The sequence below is a fragment of the Lygodium microphyllum genome, chromosome 10 (genome assembly GCF_053477565.2).
Source record: "Lygodium microphyllum isolate KBCC chromosome 10, Lygodium_microphyllum_v1.1.10, whole genome shotgun sequence".
Lineage (NCBI taxonomy): Eukaryota > Viridiplantae > Streptophyta > Polypodiopsida > Schizaeales > Lygodiaceae > Lygodium > Lygodium microphyllum.
In genome coordinates, this window is record NC_141144.1 from 139,874,096 (window position 1) to 139,889,931 (window position 15,836).

Below are 15,836 nucleotides of genomic sequence, written 5' to 3' on the forward strand. Positions count from 1 at the left end.
GTCTTTAAGTTTGGGGTATCTATCTTTTGAGGATACCATTTTAGTGTGTGTGGACTGTTGGAGAAATAGAGGAGAATAATGGAGGAGAAGATGACATTGAGCTCCTGACTTCCCATATGATTGGCCTCACTGACTCCCTCCACTTCGGTTTTCATTTGGTATCAGAGCACTTGAGAGAAGGATGGTGTGGAGGGCCGCCTCACTGGAGTCGAAGGCTGTGATGAATAACTTGGCCGTGATGATGGCACACTGGTGGTTCTACTCTGTGATGATGGCACACTGGTGGTTCTGCTATTAAAGAAGGTTAGGATGTTGTGGTAGCTTATTTCAACGACGCTTAGAGGCAAGCTACCAAGGATGCAGGAGTTATTGCCAGATTCAATGTGGCTAGGATCATCAAAACGAGTCTACTACCGCTGCAATCGCCTATGGTCTGGATAAGAAGGGAGGCGAGAAGAACATCCTTGTATTCGACTTGGGACTGAAGAAGTACAACAAGGACATCAGCAAGGACAACCGTGCTCTGGGCAAGCTTCGCAGAGAAGCTGAGAGAGCCAAGAGGGCTTTGAGTAACCAACACCAAGTTAGAGTGGATATTGAGTCTCTCTTCGATGGCATTGACTTCTCGGAGCCCCTAATAAGGGCCAGGTTTGAGGAGCTCAACATGATCCTTTCAGGAAGACGATGGGCCATGTCAAGAAATCCAAGGACGATGCTAGACTTCAGAAATCTCAAATCGATGAGATTGTGTTGGTCGGAGGAAGTACCAAGATCCCCAAGGTTCAACAGCTATTGAAAGCAGCGAAGCAGCTGTACCTGAAGAAAGCGAGGATGGAAACCCAGAGTGTTCAAGGTCCTGAGCTTCTGCGCCTGAGCTTCTGCTCAAGAGGTAGTGCATAACTGGCTAAGTGAGATTGGGGGCAGGGGGCCGCAGGCCTGGGTTAGTGTTTAACATCACGAGGAGGATTTGCAAGACCAGATTGCTGATATCGCTTTTTGAGGAATGCCAGAGTTTACTCAATGATGGCCACTCTGCCTTTACTTTTGGGCTAAGGAGAGAGTTATCCCCAAGACGGATATTGGTTTGCTGGAGCTAGATATGTGCTGACTGCATCGAACACTATAGTACCAGCTCTAGAACCACCAGAAGCATTCACTTGATGTTCATAAGTAGTGACAGTCAACGAAGGTTGTTGTTAATAAGCAGTGGTACTGCTGAATGTCTGTTTCCAGCTAGCAACAACCACACTACTGGTAGAAACATGTTCTTGTTGCTAAGCAGGCATTTGTGCTTGCTCATATGCTGCACTTTGTGAATAATTATATGATACATCTGAATGATTCAAGTAATGAGATCTATGGAGGAAGTAGTTTCTTTTAAGCAGAACCAAAGCTGATGATTATATTCACCTGGATTTGGGCCAGCATCACAAGGTGGGGCTAATGGAAACCATGATATTGTGTTATAGGCATGACATCTATGAGCATGTAGACTACATGTGAAGTGCATGCAAAAGTACGAGAAGTATGTAATGAGTTTCCAATACAGGATTTAGTCTCTTGGACTATAGTCATTGGGGCATATTGCTGAATACCATTTCTGGACAGGTTGTATTGTTGTTTTCTTCTGAATTTGCAACAGTCATAATGTCTGACACGGCATAGATCACTCAGATCGTGGGAGACAAATTAACCAAAGACAACTATAGTGTGTGGTCTTACAGGATGGATAATTTTTTGATGGGTAGAGGTCTATGGGACCTCATAACAGGTGATGATGAATGTCCAGAAGTTCCCGAACATCCAACTGACGAGAAAAAGAAAGCATACAAGGATTGGACTGGGAAGAACATGAAGGTTTTGCATTGGACCTCCATATGTATTTCGGAAACATTGATTCCTCATATCAAAAAGGCAAGTACTTGTAAGGAGGCATGGGAAATCATAGAAAAAATGTATGGAACATGTACAGAGGCTCGTAAGATATGACTTAAGCAGAGATTACATGGTGCATGGAGAGGCAATCGCAGTATTAGTGACTATGTGGCAGAAATCAAGCAAATTTCAGAAGACCTTGCATTCATTAATGCACCTATTGATGATGATGATTTAGTGTCAGTGACAGTAAATGGGCTTGGACCAGCTTTCAAATCTTTGGATACCTCTATTTCCATTAGGGAAGGCTCTATACCTGACTTTGAGGAGCTTATTGGATTGCTACTTATAGAGGAAATCAAGTTGGGATTGAATGCATCTAGCAGTGGCAAAAATGCAGGTGGAGATAGTGTTTTCTATCACCAGAGAGGTCGTGGCAGCTCATCTAGAGCTAGAGGCTCTTCACTTGGTCGTAGTAATTATGGTTTTGCTTGTGGAAGAGGTAACTTTGGTCGTGGTGACTTCATGCATAGAGGCAGGGGGAGATCTTTCCCTAGAGGTAGAGGATGGTCTAGTCCTCCTTCACAAAGAGATGGCACCTGTAATTATTGTGGAAAGTTTGGTCACTTTGAGAGGGATTGTTATCAGAAATAGAATGCCATGTCTAGGGGTTGTGGAAGGACCCAATATGGCCACTATGCAGGCACTTATGGTGGTACAGGTTATGGACCTAGAGGTGGATTGCCTAGAGGTCACCTATTTGCTATGGAGATTGTGCTTGGGAGCATTACTCATCCTCTTCATGAGAATGACTGGTTTTTGGATTCAGGAGCTACAAACCACATGACTCATCATGCTGAGTGGTTTAATAGCAAGGAGAAAATGCAGAATGATGAATATGTTGCCACTGGTGATGATAGTTTACACAAAATTACTCATATTGGTACTGTGCCACTTGTTACTAAAGATGGGATTGAGAACAAGCTTGGTGATGTACTTTATGTGCCCACAATAACTAAGAACCTAGCATCGGTTGGTCAAATGACAGATCAAGGATTGCAAGTGAGATTCAATAAGTTTGGATGTTTCATTAAAGAGTTCCATAATGGGAGAACTGGCAGGGTGATTGCTCATGGTAGAAAGAAAGGGAGATTGTTTGCTTTGGATGCAGGTACTCCAGTGATTCAAAACTCTATGTATGTTGAGAGAGGACATGGGCAAGATAAGGATGTGGAATTATGGCATAGATGGATTGGTCATGTTAATTTGCAAAGATTGAAGCAAATGCAATCAAAACAGATATTCCGTGGTCTACCGCATTTAGGATATGTGAATTTTGATCATGTATGTGAGGCTTGTCAATTTGGCAAGTAGTCCAGATTGCCATTTCCAAAGAGGGGGAGAATAAGCAGCTATCCTTTGGAAATAATACACTCAGATATTTGGGGCCCATGTTAGAATGTTTCCATGAGTGGAAAATGTGGATTCTATATCACTTTCATTGATGATTTTAGCAGGATGACTTGGGTGTACTTTATGCAGCATAAAAGTGAAGCATTTGAAAAGTTCTTGGAATTTAAATCTATGGGGCTGAAAAGCAATTTGGATGCTACATAAAATGTTTGAGGTCAGATAATGGTGGAGAGTACATGTCATATGAGTTTTGTGACTTCTTGAGAGATCGTGGTATCAAAAGGCAATTGACATGCAGGTATATACCTCAGCAAAATGGTGTGACTGAAAGGAAGAATCGGATTATTGCAGAGGTTGCAAGGGCAATGATGAACCAAATGAACATGCCATTGTCATATTGGGCAGAAGCAGTGCATACTGCAGTTCACATTATGAATAGAACACCTACATCCTTGATTCATAATATGTCACCATATGAGAGAATGTATGGCATGACACCCACTGTTGCATAGCTTAGAGTCTTTGGATGTGTCTATTATGTTCATGTTCCGGATGATTTGAGAAAGAAGATGGAACCTAAGGCTGTAAAATGCATTTTCCTTGGATATCCTGATGAGAAGAAGGGATACAAATGCTATGATCTAGTGAGTAAGGAAGTATACATAAGCAGGGATGTCAGATTCAGTGAATATGAATCATGGTACAAGCCCAAAATTGCAGTGGATGTTGATTCATATGAAAGCAATGATGATGATGGCTATGGAAGGAAAATTTCAGCAAACAACAAGGCTGAAAATCAGCATGTGGAAGATGCTTCAGGACCTCAAGAGAATGTGGAAAGCAGTGGCAGCTACAGTCCATGGAGTGATAGACTGAGAAATGCACAAAGGAGTGCAGAAGTTGTAAAAGGTAAGAGACCAATGATTGAAAGTTCAGAAGATGAATCTATAGATGACGAGTATGGCATTCCACATGTTAAAACACTAGAAGTGTAGGAAAGTATGTGCCACCACATGCTAGATCAGATGAGACACACGGTAGTGCACCTCAATTGAGAAGGTCAGAAAGGGTAAGGTATCCAGTTGATAGATTGACTTATAATGGGTTCATGAAGATGCATTATGCATACATGGTTTCTTATGTACAACATGTGGAGCCTACTTGCTTTGAAGAAGCAGTAGAGAGCAAAGAGTGGAGACAAGCAATGGATGAAGAGATGGATGCACTAAGGAAAAACAAGACTTGGGATTTGGTGAAACTACCTTATGGCAAGAAGTCCATTGGATATAAATGGGTTTATAAGGTCAAATATAAGTCAGATGGTTCTCTTGAAAGGTATAAAGCAAGGCTAGTTGCAAAAGGATATGCACAAACTTATGGTTTGGACTATGAAGAAACATTCAGTCCAGTAGCTAAAATGACGACAGTGAGATCGGTAATTGCTTTGGCTTCTATCTCTGGTTGGAGGCTTTATCAAATGGATGTGAAAAATGCATTTTTGAATGGCAACTTAGAAGAGGAAGTGTACATGGATCAACCAGAGGGCTATGTGGATCCAAAATACCCACATTATGTATGCAGGTTGAAGAAGGTTTTATATGGACTGAAGCAAGCACCAAGAGCATGGTGTGATAGAATCAGCAAATTCTTATGCAGTATGGGATTTCAGCAGAGCAAAGCTGATTATTCACTTTATGTGAGGCATACAGAAGATGGTATGGTTGTTGTGGTCATCTATGTTGATGATCTCATTATTATAGGTACACTTGAGAAGGAGATTACTGAAGTCAAGCATGGGTTACATAAAGAGTTTGATATAAAGGACCTTGGTTTGTTGAGATACTTCTTGGGTATTGAGGTTATTGACACACCTCATGGTATATGGCTGATACAAAGGCAATATGCATTGGAGATGTTGGAAAAATATGGCATGACATGATGCAAACCGGTTGATACACCATTGGATCAAAATGCTAAGTTGATGGATGATGGATCTTATGTTGAGGATGTTACTATGTTCAGAAAGATGGTTGGTAGTCTTATCTACTTGACCATTACAAGACCAGACTTGAGTTACGCTGTTGGATTGATAAGTCAGTTTATGCAGAAACCATGCAAATCACATTTGGATGTAGTGAGAAGGGTTCTTAGATATGTGAAGAAGACAGCTGGATTTGGGTTGTTTTATGAAAAAGGAATCAAGCCTACATTGTTTGGATACTCAGATGCAGACTGGGCAGGTAGCTCTATGGATAGAAGATCTAGTAGTGGCTATGCATTCTCATTTGGATCAGCCATGGTAAGTTGGAGCAGTAAGAAGCAACCTACAGTTGCTTTATCAAGCACTGAAGTAGAGTATAGAGGCATTGCATTGGCAGCATGTGAGCAGACATGGCTGAGATTGATCTTATATGACATGGGCATAGAGATTGATGGTGGAGTCATTATGTATTGTGACAATGTTAGTAGCATTATGTTGGCAAAGAACCTAGTCTACCATGCAAGAACAAAACACATAGAAGTGCACTATCATCTCATTAGAGAAAAAGTCATTGATGGAGAGATTGACTTGGTCCATATGAAAAAAAATGACCAAGTTGCTGATATCTTTACAAAGCATTAGGTAAAGATAAGTTTGAGTACTTCAGGAGTGCACTTGGAGTCTTATGTGTGCAATCTCATTCTGAGCTTGAGGGGGAGTGTTGATAAATATGTTATATCCTATGGTTGTATGTAAAGTGTCTTTAAGTTTGGGGTATCTATCTTTTGAGGATACCATTTTAGTGTGTGTGGACTATTGGAGAAATAGAGGAGAATAATGGAGGAGAAGATGACATTGAGCTCCTGACTTCCCATCTGGTAGGCCTCACTGACTCCCTCCACTTCGGTTTTCACGTTGGCATTTCTTGGTCCATTTGAATATGATCAACAACTTGTATAGAGGCCTAGAAATTAATGCATAGTTCAATATGAACCGTCTATAATACCCTGTATGTCCTAGGAAGCACGGAACACCCTTGAAATCAATTGGGGATGGAAGATCAACAATGGCCCTAATCTTTGAAAAATCTGTGGCAATGCCATTCTTTGACACCATGTGTCCTAGGATACATCCATGTTTCACCCAAAACTGCACTTCAAGGGGTTCAATGAGAGAAGGTATAGTTGATACCTTTCAAAAACCACTCAGAGCCTATCCAGGTGTTCTCACCAAGTGGAGTGAACACAAAAGTCGTCCATGAAGACTTCTAACTCCTTCCTCAGCATGTCTTTGAATATTGTGCACATCAATCGTTGGAAAGTGGCTGGTGTGTTAGTCAACTCCCAAAGGCATGACTATGTAGCCAAAGACTCTCCATTCAGTGTTGGCGAATGCAGTCTTATGCCTATTGTTAGGATGCACTTGTACTTGATTGTATCCAAAAAAACCATCCAAAAAACTGTAGGCCTCCTTGCTAGCTACTCTCTCGGAGTGTATGCCAGTGGGGGTAGTTATCTCTCTTGGTAGCTGCGTTTACCTTCTTGTAATTGATACACACTCTAATCTTCCCATTCTTCTTTAGTACAATGACTATGGCAAGACCCAGTCTGTGTGTTCAATTTCGTAGATGAATCCTGCTCTCATCTGTTTGTCAATTTCCTCTTTAACAGTGTGACCATGCTTTGGATTCATGGGATATGGTTTTTGCTTGGCAGGTGTTGTGTCAGGCGTCATGGGTATGTTGTGAGTCACTACACTCGAGTCTACTCCTTTGAGCTCTTCTAGGGACCAAGCAAAGACATATATATAGTCTTGCAAGAGAGTAATGAGACTTGCTTCATCTTGCTTAGCCAAATCATCTGCTATAAAGACAGGTCGTGGGGTCTCCCCTTCCCAGGCTAAATTGACCTCCTTGATCTTGGCAGGTCCCTTGATTGGTTCACTTGCTTGCCCTTGTCATTTGGCTCCCAGTAAGATCACCACTCTATCTCCCTTTTTGAACTTTGTGAATCATTTTGGCAGGTCTTCAGTTTTCGTTTTCGTATGTCTGTGTTTCTTTCTTCCACGCCTCTCATTCCTCTTTTAATTACCGGCATCGTAGGTGGACGAGTAGGTCCCCCTTAGTGCATGTCTAATCTTGGGAGGTCGAGGTATTTCAGGGTCACTATCTAAGCTAACTTCTGATTTGGAATCAAACTCACCGTTTTCACTAGAAGAGGGGCTCTCTCATGGTGGTCATAGCTTGAAGGGTGAATCCATTCGTAGCAGTGGCACATCACTCGATTGGGCTAGGCCTGCCTGCTCATAGTCGATTGCTCCAACCAAGTTGGATTGCAGTCCTTGTGTCTGGCTCCTTTCTCTACTCTAAGGCCACTCTATTTGCGTGGTCTAGAGTCTTCTAGTATTTTTTCAATTACACATCCCCTAGTGTCGTATTCTATGGTATCGATTTCCCTTTCACTCTTGTCACTAAAGGAACATCGGTCCTCATATTCATCATCAGAGCTATCCTTGTTCGGTTGCTCATCATTTTCCTGATTCTGAGAATTCTTTTCTTGTTGGTTGAGGATTAATGCCCAATTGTACTTCAAGTTTAAATCGTGTATCTTGGACCATCGCCATTCAGGCTCTTCATCCAAGAGGTCTTGGAGTGGCTTAAGATTAGTTATTGGATTGCTAGCCAACTTGTTGATCAAGTACCCTAGGATCTCCAAGAGCTCTCGTCTATTGTTTGAGACTTGGGATGCAATAGAGTTGGGTCTTCCACGTAGGCTTCCAGTCATCATGCAGACCAGCACCGAAGGTGTGTCCTTGAGTTTGTGAGTTGCCTTGATGGCTTGTTCATACTCCTCAGTGTCTAAGAATGGTAGGTCAATGGTAGCAAGAACATGCATTTAGTCTTGCTCATCCTCAGGGAACGAGATATACTTGGTAAGAGCTCCATAGGATCCCCTAGTCTATCCATCGCCCTTCAACATGGTGGAGATGGCATCTAGGTTGATTGGTGTGGTCTTCCAAGTGTCCATCTCTATTCTCACAGCTTTTGTTTGATTGCCTAAGAAGATAAGACCATTGCCCCACTCTTCTACGACTCTTCTCTCTCTCTCTCTCTCTCTCTCTCTCTCTCTCTCTCTCTCTCTCTCTCTCTTGCTCAAACCAGTAGCGGGGGGGAGGGGGGAAAGTAGAGATTATTGTGCCCCCTTTGCTTAAGGGGAGGGAAGAGTTTTATATATCAAGAATCGTGTGGTGGGGGGACTTGCACAAGATGCTGCGCCGAACACACACAGAATGCACAAGGAGAAGCTCACTCAAGAGACAAGAAGAGAGATGGAGGCCAAAACGTTTTCTTGCTGGTTTCTTCTTCTTCTTCCACACTCTTTACAATGTACACAAAGTATAGATAAGATACAACATAAAGGAAAGTGGCCTACTAAGTCAAACAATGCATAACCGACTACACTAGTCGACTGGCGCTATAACTATGCTAGCTGTAAATAGGTGTAACAACCTGAATATAATAAGTAATGAGTCAGTGGCCATGTGAGAGTCATAATGACCACTGACGTGCTAAGTGTAGATGTGTGGACCCATCTAACTAGGCGGTCCATCATCAATGTCCGCATATGTTGAGCTTGTCATCTCAACACTCCCCCTCAAGCTCAACTGCATCTCTGTAACTCCAAGTAAGCTTCGAAACTTTTGAAACTTCTCTGTACCCAATGCCTTCGTGAAGATGTCAGCTATCTGATCCTATGTGTTGACATACACCAAGTCAATCTCACATGCTAGTACCTTCTCTCTCACAAAGTGGTAGTGTATCTCAATATGTTTTGTCCTGGCATGGAACACAGGGTTCCTAGCCAACTGTATACTGCTCCTGTTGTCACAATAAATGACAACTGGACCTTCCACCTGCACATCCAAATCAGCCATTAACTTTTGTAGCCATACTACCTCAGATGCTGCAACAGCAGCACCTCTATACTAAGCCTCTGTACTCGACAAAGCAACTGTAGATTGCTTTTTGCTGCTCCAAGCAACTGCTGCACTACCAAGAGAGAACATGTATCCGCTGGTAGATCTTCTATTAGACATACTACCAGCCCAATCTGCATCTATGTATCCAAACACCTGTACATCTATACCTGCCTCATAGAAAAGTCCATAATGTAATGTGGGCTTCACATATCTCAATATGCGTCTGACTGCATCCAAATGTGGCTTTCTAGGTACTTGCATAAACTGACTCGCAAGACCAACAGCGTAGCTCAAGTCTGGCCTTGTAATGGTCATCTAGATCAAACTCCCCACTATCCTCTTGAACATAGTAGGGTCTTCTATCTCATCCCCAACATCACCACTCAACTTTACATTCTGCTCCAACGGGACTGAAAGTGGTTTGCATGCTGTCATACCATACTTGGACAACATATCCAAGCCATACTGTCTTTGGGACAGCCATATACCATCATCACATCTGATCACCTCAATGCCAAGGAAGTACCTTAGCTCACCTAAATCCTTCATCTCAAACTTCTTCTTCAAAAAATCATTGACTTCAGTAATCCCACTATCACTATCACATATAATAATCAAGTCATCCACATAGATGACTATGATGAACAAACCTGCATCTCCCTTTCTCACATAAAGTGAGTGATCAGCATCAGAAACATAAAAGCCAATATTGACAAGATACTCTCTGATCTTGTCAGACCATGCTCTAGGTGCTTGCTTGAGCCCATAGAGTGCCTTCTTTAACCTGCACACATACGTGGGATGCTCTAAATCTTCATAACCTGCTGGCTGATCTATATACACTTCTTCCTGCAAATCACCATGCAAGAAGGTATTCTTCACATCCATTTGCTGCAACCTCCAACCTTTGGTTGCTGCCAAAGCAATCACACATCTGACAGTTGCCATCCTAGCAACTGGACTGAAGGTTTCATCATAATCTATTCCATATGTCTGGGCATAGCCTTTTGCAACCAGCCTAGCTTTGTACCTGCTAATAGAACCATCTGCATTGTGCTTAATCTTATAAACCCACTTACATCCAATAGCTTTCTTTCCCTTTGGCAATGATACTAGATCCCAAGTCTTATAAGCCTCTAATGCAGCCATCTCCTCATCCATTGCTGCATCCCAATGAGTATGACCAACAGCATCCTCAAAACAAGTGGGCTCAACATCCTCAACTAGTTTCACCATATAAGCATAATGGTGAGCTGCATAACCTTCAAAACCAAATCTTTTAATAGGGTATCTGACCCTGCTAGATCTGCGTACCACCGGATCACTCAATGGAGCCTTTACATTATTATGAGCTCTCTGTACACCTGGTGTCTTGACAGAAGGAATACCAAGCTCATCATCTAAGCTCTCCGAGCCACTGAAGTCTCCATCAAGAACTGCATCAATGCCATCTGACACTTTATTCTTTCCTTTGTCTTTACCTGTAGTGCTACTAGATGCACCTGAAGATGTAAAGGTACTCCTTAGTCTCCCAGACCAAGGACTACCAGATGATGTCTCTGGTCCACTAAGAGTCCATGATTCTTGCTTTTCAGCTTGCACATGAGTGTCATGATCATCATCATCATCCAATGCATCACCACTAGATGCATACCAACTGCTCATTTCATCAAAGATGACATCCCTGCTCACTCTGAACTTACATGTGACAGGGTTATAAAAGCGATACCCTTTCTGCTCTAAAGAGTATCCAATAAAGACACACTTTTTAGCCTTTGGATCCAGTTTCTTCCGCAACTCATCTAGCACATGAATATACGCAATGCAGCCAAACACTTTCAAGTGTGTGAGACATCATGCTTCTTACCTGTAAAACATTCTTCGGGGGTCATACCATGACCTACAAATGTGGGAGCTCTGTTCATAATATAAACAGCAGTATGAACAGCGTCAGACCAAAAATGCTTAGGCATATTTTTTTCAGCCATCAAGGCACATGCAACTTCTACAATATGCTTGTTTTTCCTTTCTGCAACCCCATTTTGCTGTGGGGTATACCTGCATGTGAACTGTCTCTTTATCCCATGAGACCTCAGAAAATCACTGAACTCATTTGAGAGGTACTCTCCCCCTCCATCTGACCTCAAGCACAGCCTTGAAAGTTCTAAAGTACTCAAACACTTCACTCTTTTCCTTCATAAAATATACCCTTCTAGAACAATCATCAATGAATGTGACAAAGTATGAACTGCCTCCAAGAGATACTTTTTGTGTAGGCCCCCAAATGTCTGTATGCATAACATCAAGGATATTTCTGCTTACATCTCTGTCATGTGAAAAGGGTTGTCTTGCCTGCTTACCAAACTGACATGCTTCGCATACCTTATGAAATTCTGCAACTCTAAATGTAGGCAAACCTGTAACCAACCCTTTGGACTGCATTAATTTTAGCCTTTGTACATTTGCATGTCCAATGCATTTGTGCCAAATTTCAATATTTACAACAACATCTTTTCCTTTAGCATACATAGCAGCATTCATAGTAGGAATTCCAGTATCCAGAGTAAACATATGTCCAACTCTACTTCCCTTTGCTACAACCTGCACTTGTCATTGAAGTCTTCTACAAAGCAGCCCTTTGCATTAAATCTAACTTGCAGCCCTTGCTCTACCATTTGACCGACTGACACCAAGTTCTTTGTAATAGATGGCACATGTAATACATCTGAAAGACACTTTGTCTTACCATCATGCAAGGACAAGGAAACTTTTCCAATGTGTGAAATTAGGTGGCATGAATCATCACCCGTCTGCACATAACCTACATTTTGCAAATCCTGCATCTCTCCAAACCATTCTGCATGGCTGGTCATATGATTGGATGCACCTGAATCAACATACCAAACATCGTCATGCATTCCCTTTCCTGTAACAGCATTCAGCCATATGCTGCATAACAAACAGACGTTCATTTTTGTCTTCATTCTGTCGTGAAGACGATGCATAGTTTCCTTGCTGCAACTTACCACTGCGAATATCATCTTTCTTAACATAACATTGGGCTGCAATATGACCTGTTTTGCCACAGTAGTGACACACAATACCAGAGTTGTTAGAGCCTCTGTTCTGCCATCCACCTCTTCCTCTAAAGCTCCCCCTGCCTCTAAAGTTACCACGACCTCCTGAAACTTGCATATCGCCAAATTGCTGATTCAATCTGTTTTGCTGGTTGTCACTACCACGTCCTGTACCACGGCCTCTTAAAAAGAACCTGCCACGTCCCCTTCCTGAACTGGAGTAGAAAGCTTGGACCTGTTCACCACTTTTTTCAAATGTCTCGCTCTGCATGTTGATCTCTTCAGTGATCATAAGGGAGACCAACTCATCGAAATCTGGAAATGGCTTTCTAACATATACTGAAGTTACAAAAGACTTCCAAGCCTTTTCATTGTTAAGTCCACCCAAGGTAGACGACACCAAATCATCATCATCGGGCATTGCATCAATTGCTGCCAATGTATCTGCAATGCTCCTTACCTTCAGTGCATACTCATTGATAGACATCTTCCCTTTCTTCAATGTATTCAACTCTTGCTTGAGTTGAATCTTTCATGCCTTTGTATTTACGGAAAACATACTTTCAAGTATGGTCCAAGCTGCATATGAATTCTCTGCATTTCTAATATATCCCAGCATATTATTGTCAATTACTGCAGACAGCCAATACATGACCTTCTTGTCTTTTGCATTCCATTCCTTTCGTGCCTTTGTCTCTTCTGCAGTTGGAGGATCACTCACATTCGGCTCCTTTTCTTCACCTAAAACAAACTCCTAGAGGCCTTTTCCAATAAGGAAGTTTGTGACACGACACTTCCATGAAGGTAGTTGTTCTTGTCGAGCTTCTCAATGATGGGGCTTCCACTGTTCTCTGCCATTATCACAAAATTAATACCAAACAGCAAGCAAATCTTCTGCAACCCTCGACCTATAGTGCACAGCAATACACCAGACAGCCTTTTTCACTGTCTGCTCAACAATACATGCAATCTGCAAAAACCAGTCTGTAGATAAACCTTGTATTTACTTGGTGGTAAACACCTTTGAACTTACAAATCTGAAATCTGTAACCTGCGCACCCACTTTCGGTCAATACAATCGAAGTCACAGTGTACCCTGAAACTGTTGTCCGCAACCTTGTGGCTCTAAAATGGGGCCTGAAACGGCCTCAGATGCCCAAAATAACTGTGGGAGAGCCCTAAAGGGCATATCTGCAGAATATACAGTGCTCTTCGCACACACCAAATCTCACTGCAATCTGAGATTTTTGCTCGACCCTGCTTCCGGTGCCTCCACAGGCACTATCCAAGAGAGAGAGTGGAAGAATGGGAGAGCTTCTTACCCGTGGCTTGCTTGCTCAAACCTTGCTTCTTCTCCTTCGCTTCAACCTTCAAAATCAGCCTCTCTCAGTGGCGCGGCTCTGATACCATGTCAAGAATCGCGTGGTGGGGGGACTTGCTCAAGATGCTGCGCCGAACACACACAGAATGCACAAGGAGAAGCTCACTCAAGAGACAAGAAGAGAGATGGAGGCCAAAACGTTTTCTTGCTGGTTTCTTCTTCTTCTTCCACACTCTTTACAATGTACACAAAGTATAGATAAGATACAACATAAAGGAAAGTGGCCTACTAAGTCAAACAATGCATAACCGACTACACTAGTCGACTGGCGCTATAACTATGCCAGTTGTAAATAGGTGTAACAACCTGAATATAATAAGTAATGAGTCAGTGGCCATGTGAGAGTCATAATGACCACCGACGTGCTAAGTGTAGATGTGTGGACCCATCTAACCAGGCGGTCCATCATCAATGTCCGCATGTGTTGAGCTTGTCATCTCAACATTATAGAGGTGGGATGGGTATTGATTGGGGGGGGGGGGAGGTGTTATTGAAAAGGGGCCCTTGGCTCCACTACATGGCTTGTGTACCTATTGCCATGCAGCCTAAAAAGAAGGGATAGTGGGGGTTTGAGGTGGCACACGTGTGCCCCTCCCCTATCAAAGTTGTTGTTATCATTGTCTTTAAGGTGCCATAGTGAACCTCGATAGCTCCACTACCACCACATCATCTCCCCCTTTTCGTCAAGATCTAATCCTTTTCCTATGTCGACTACGTGTTTAGCTCCCGATCCCTCCGCCAACTGGCGGTGTCGATAGGGGGAGATGTAAAAAAAATTCATTTAAATTTGTTAAATAGGGGGTCTTTTGGCTGATTGGAATATTACATCCTACTCCCCTTAAGGAATCGAGATGTTCTCATCTCGAAGGGAATTGGGATTAGTGTTGATTGAGAGTACTCTCGTCAATCCATGTGGCATCTTCTTCAAGATAGTCCTTCCCCACTGAATGAGGTACTCTCTGAGAGTTCTACTCCACAATCTCTTTTCCTGAATGTCTAGGATTCTATCTGGCGAGAGCTCAAGGACTCCTTGTCTAGGCATTACAACTTATTGATCATTGAGAACATGGCTAGGATTAGATACATATTTCTTTAGTAGGCTAACATGAAATACATTGTGAACCTTTACATTCTCGGGGAGTCGGAGTTTGTAGGCACTGGCCCTAGACACTTGAGGATCATGTAGGGTCTGCAATACCTTAGACTCGCTTTCTTAAATTCTCCCAATGACAAGAAGCTCTTCTTGGGTCGTACACAAATAAAAACCATATCTCCCTCATTGAAGAGTTGCTCTTGTCTATTTAGATCTGCATAGGCTTTTTGCCTATTCTTGGCGGCTCTAATGTCTTGTCTAATGGCCTTGACTTGCTCATCCATTTCCTCTAGCATTTTCTTAGAAGCTTCTACCCTTAAGGAAGGATCTGAAAAGTTCAATGGAGTACGGAAATCATGCCCATACAATGCTTGAAAGGGTGTCATTTGAATGCTTTGTTGGTAGGAAGCATTATAGGCAAACTCTACTAATGGTAGATATTGCATCCACTTCCTAGGTTCACGACAACAATATGCTCTAAGGATATCTTCAATGACATGATTGACCCTCTCCATTTGGCCATCAGTTTGAGGGTGATAGTCTCTACTGAAATAGAGTTGAGTCCCAATGGCCTCAAATATCCCAAGTGAGATGTGAAGAGGGAATCGTAGTCACTAACGATCCTTCTAGGCAACCCATGGAGTCTAAATATCTCCTTGATGAATAATTTGGCAATATCTAAAGCTCTATAGTTTGTCTTAACTGGAATGAGGGCAACCTTGGTGAGCATGTCTACTATAACCATAATTGAATTGTATCCTCCTTGAACTGAAGGTAACCCCACAACAAAGTTCATGCTGATAAATTCCCACTTCATTTGGGGAATGTCAAGAGGTTGCAGCTTCCTAGGCATCTTGACATGTCCTACCTTAATGCACTGGCAAGACAAACATTCCGTGACATATTTGAGTACGTCTCCCTTAAGCCTTTCCCAATGGTAGCTCTTTTTCTGACTGTGTTGAGGGTCTTGACATATCTAGGATGGCCCAAAAATCAGGAGTCAAGTGCTTCCCAAAGTATTCTCTGTTTGAGTTTCTT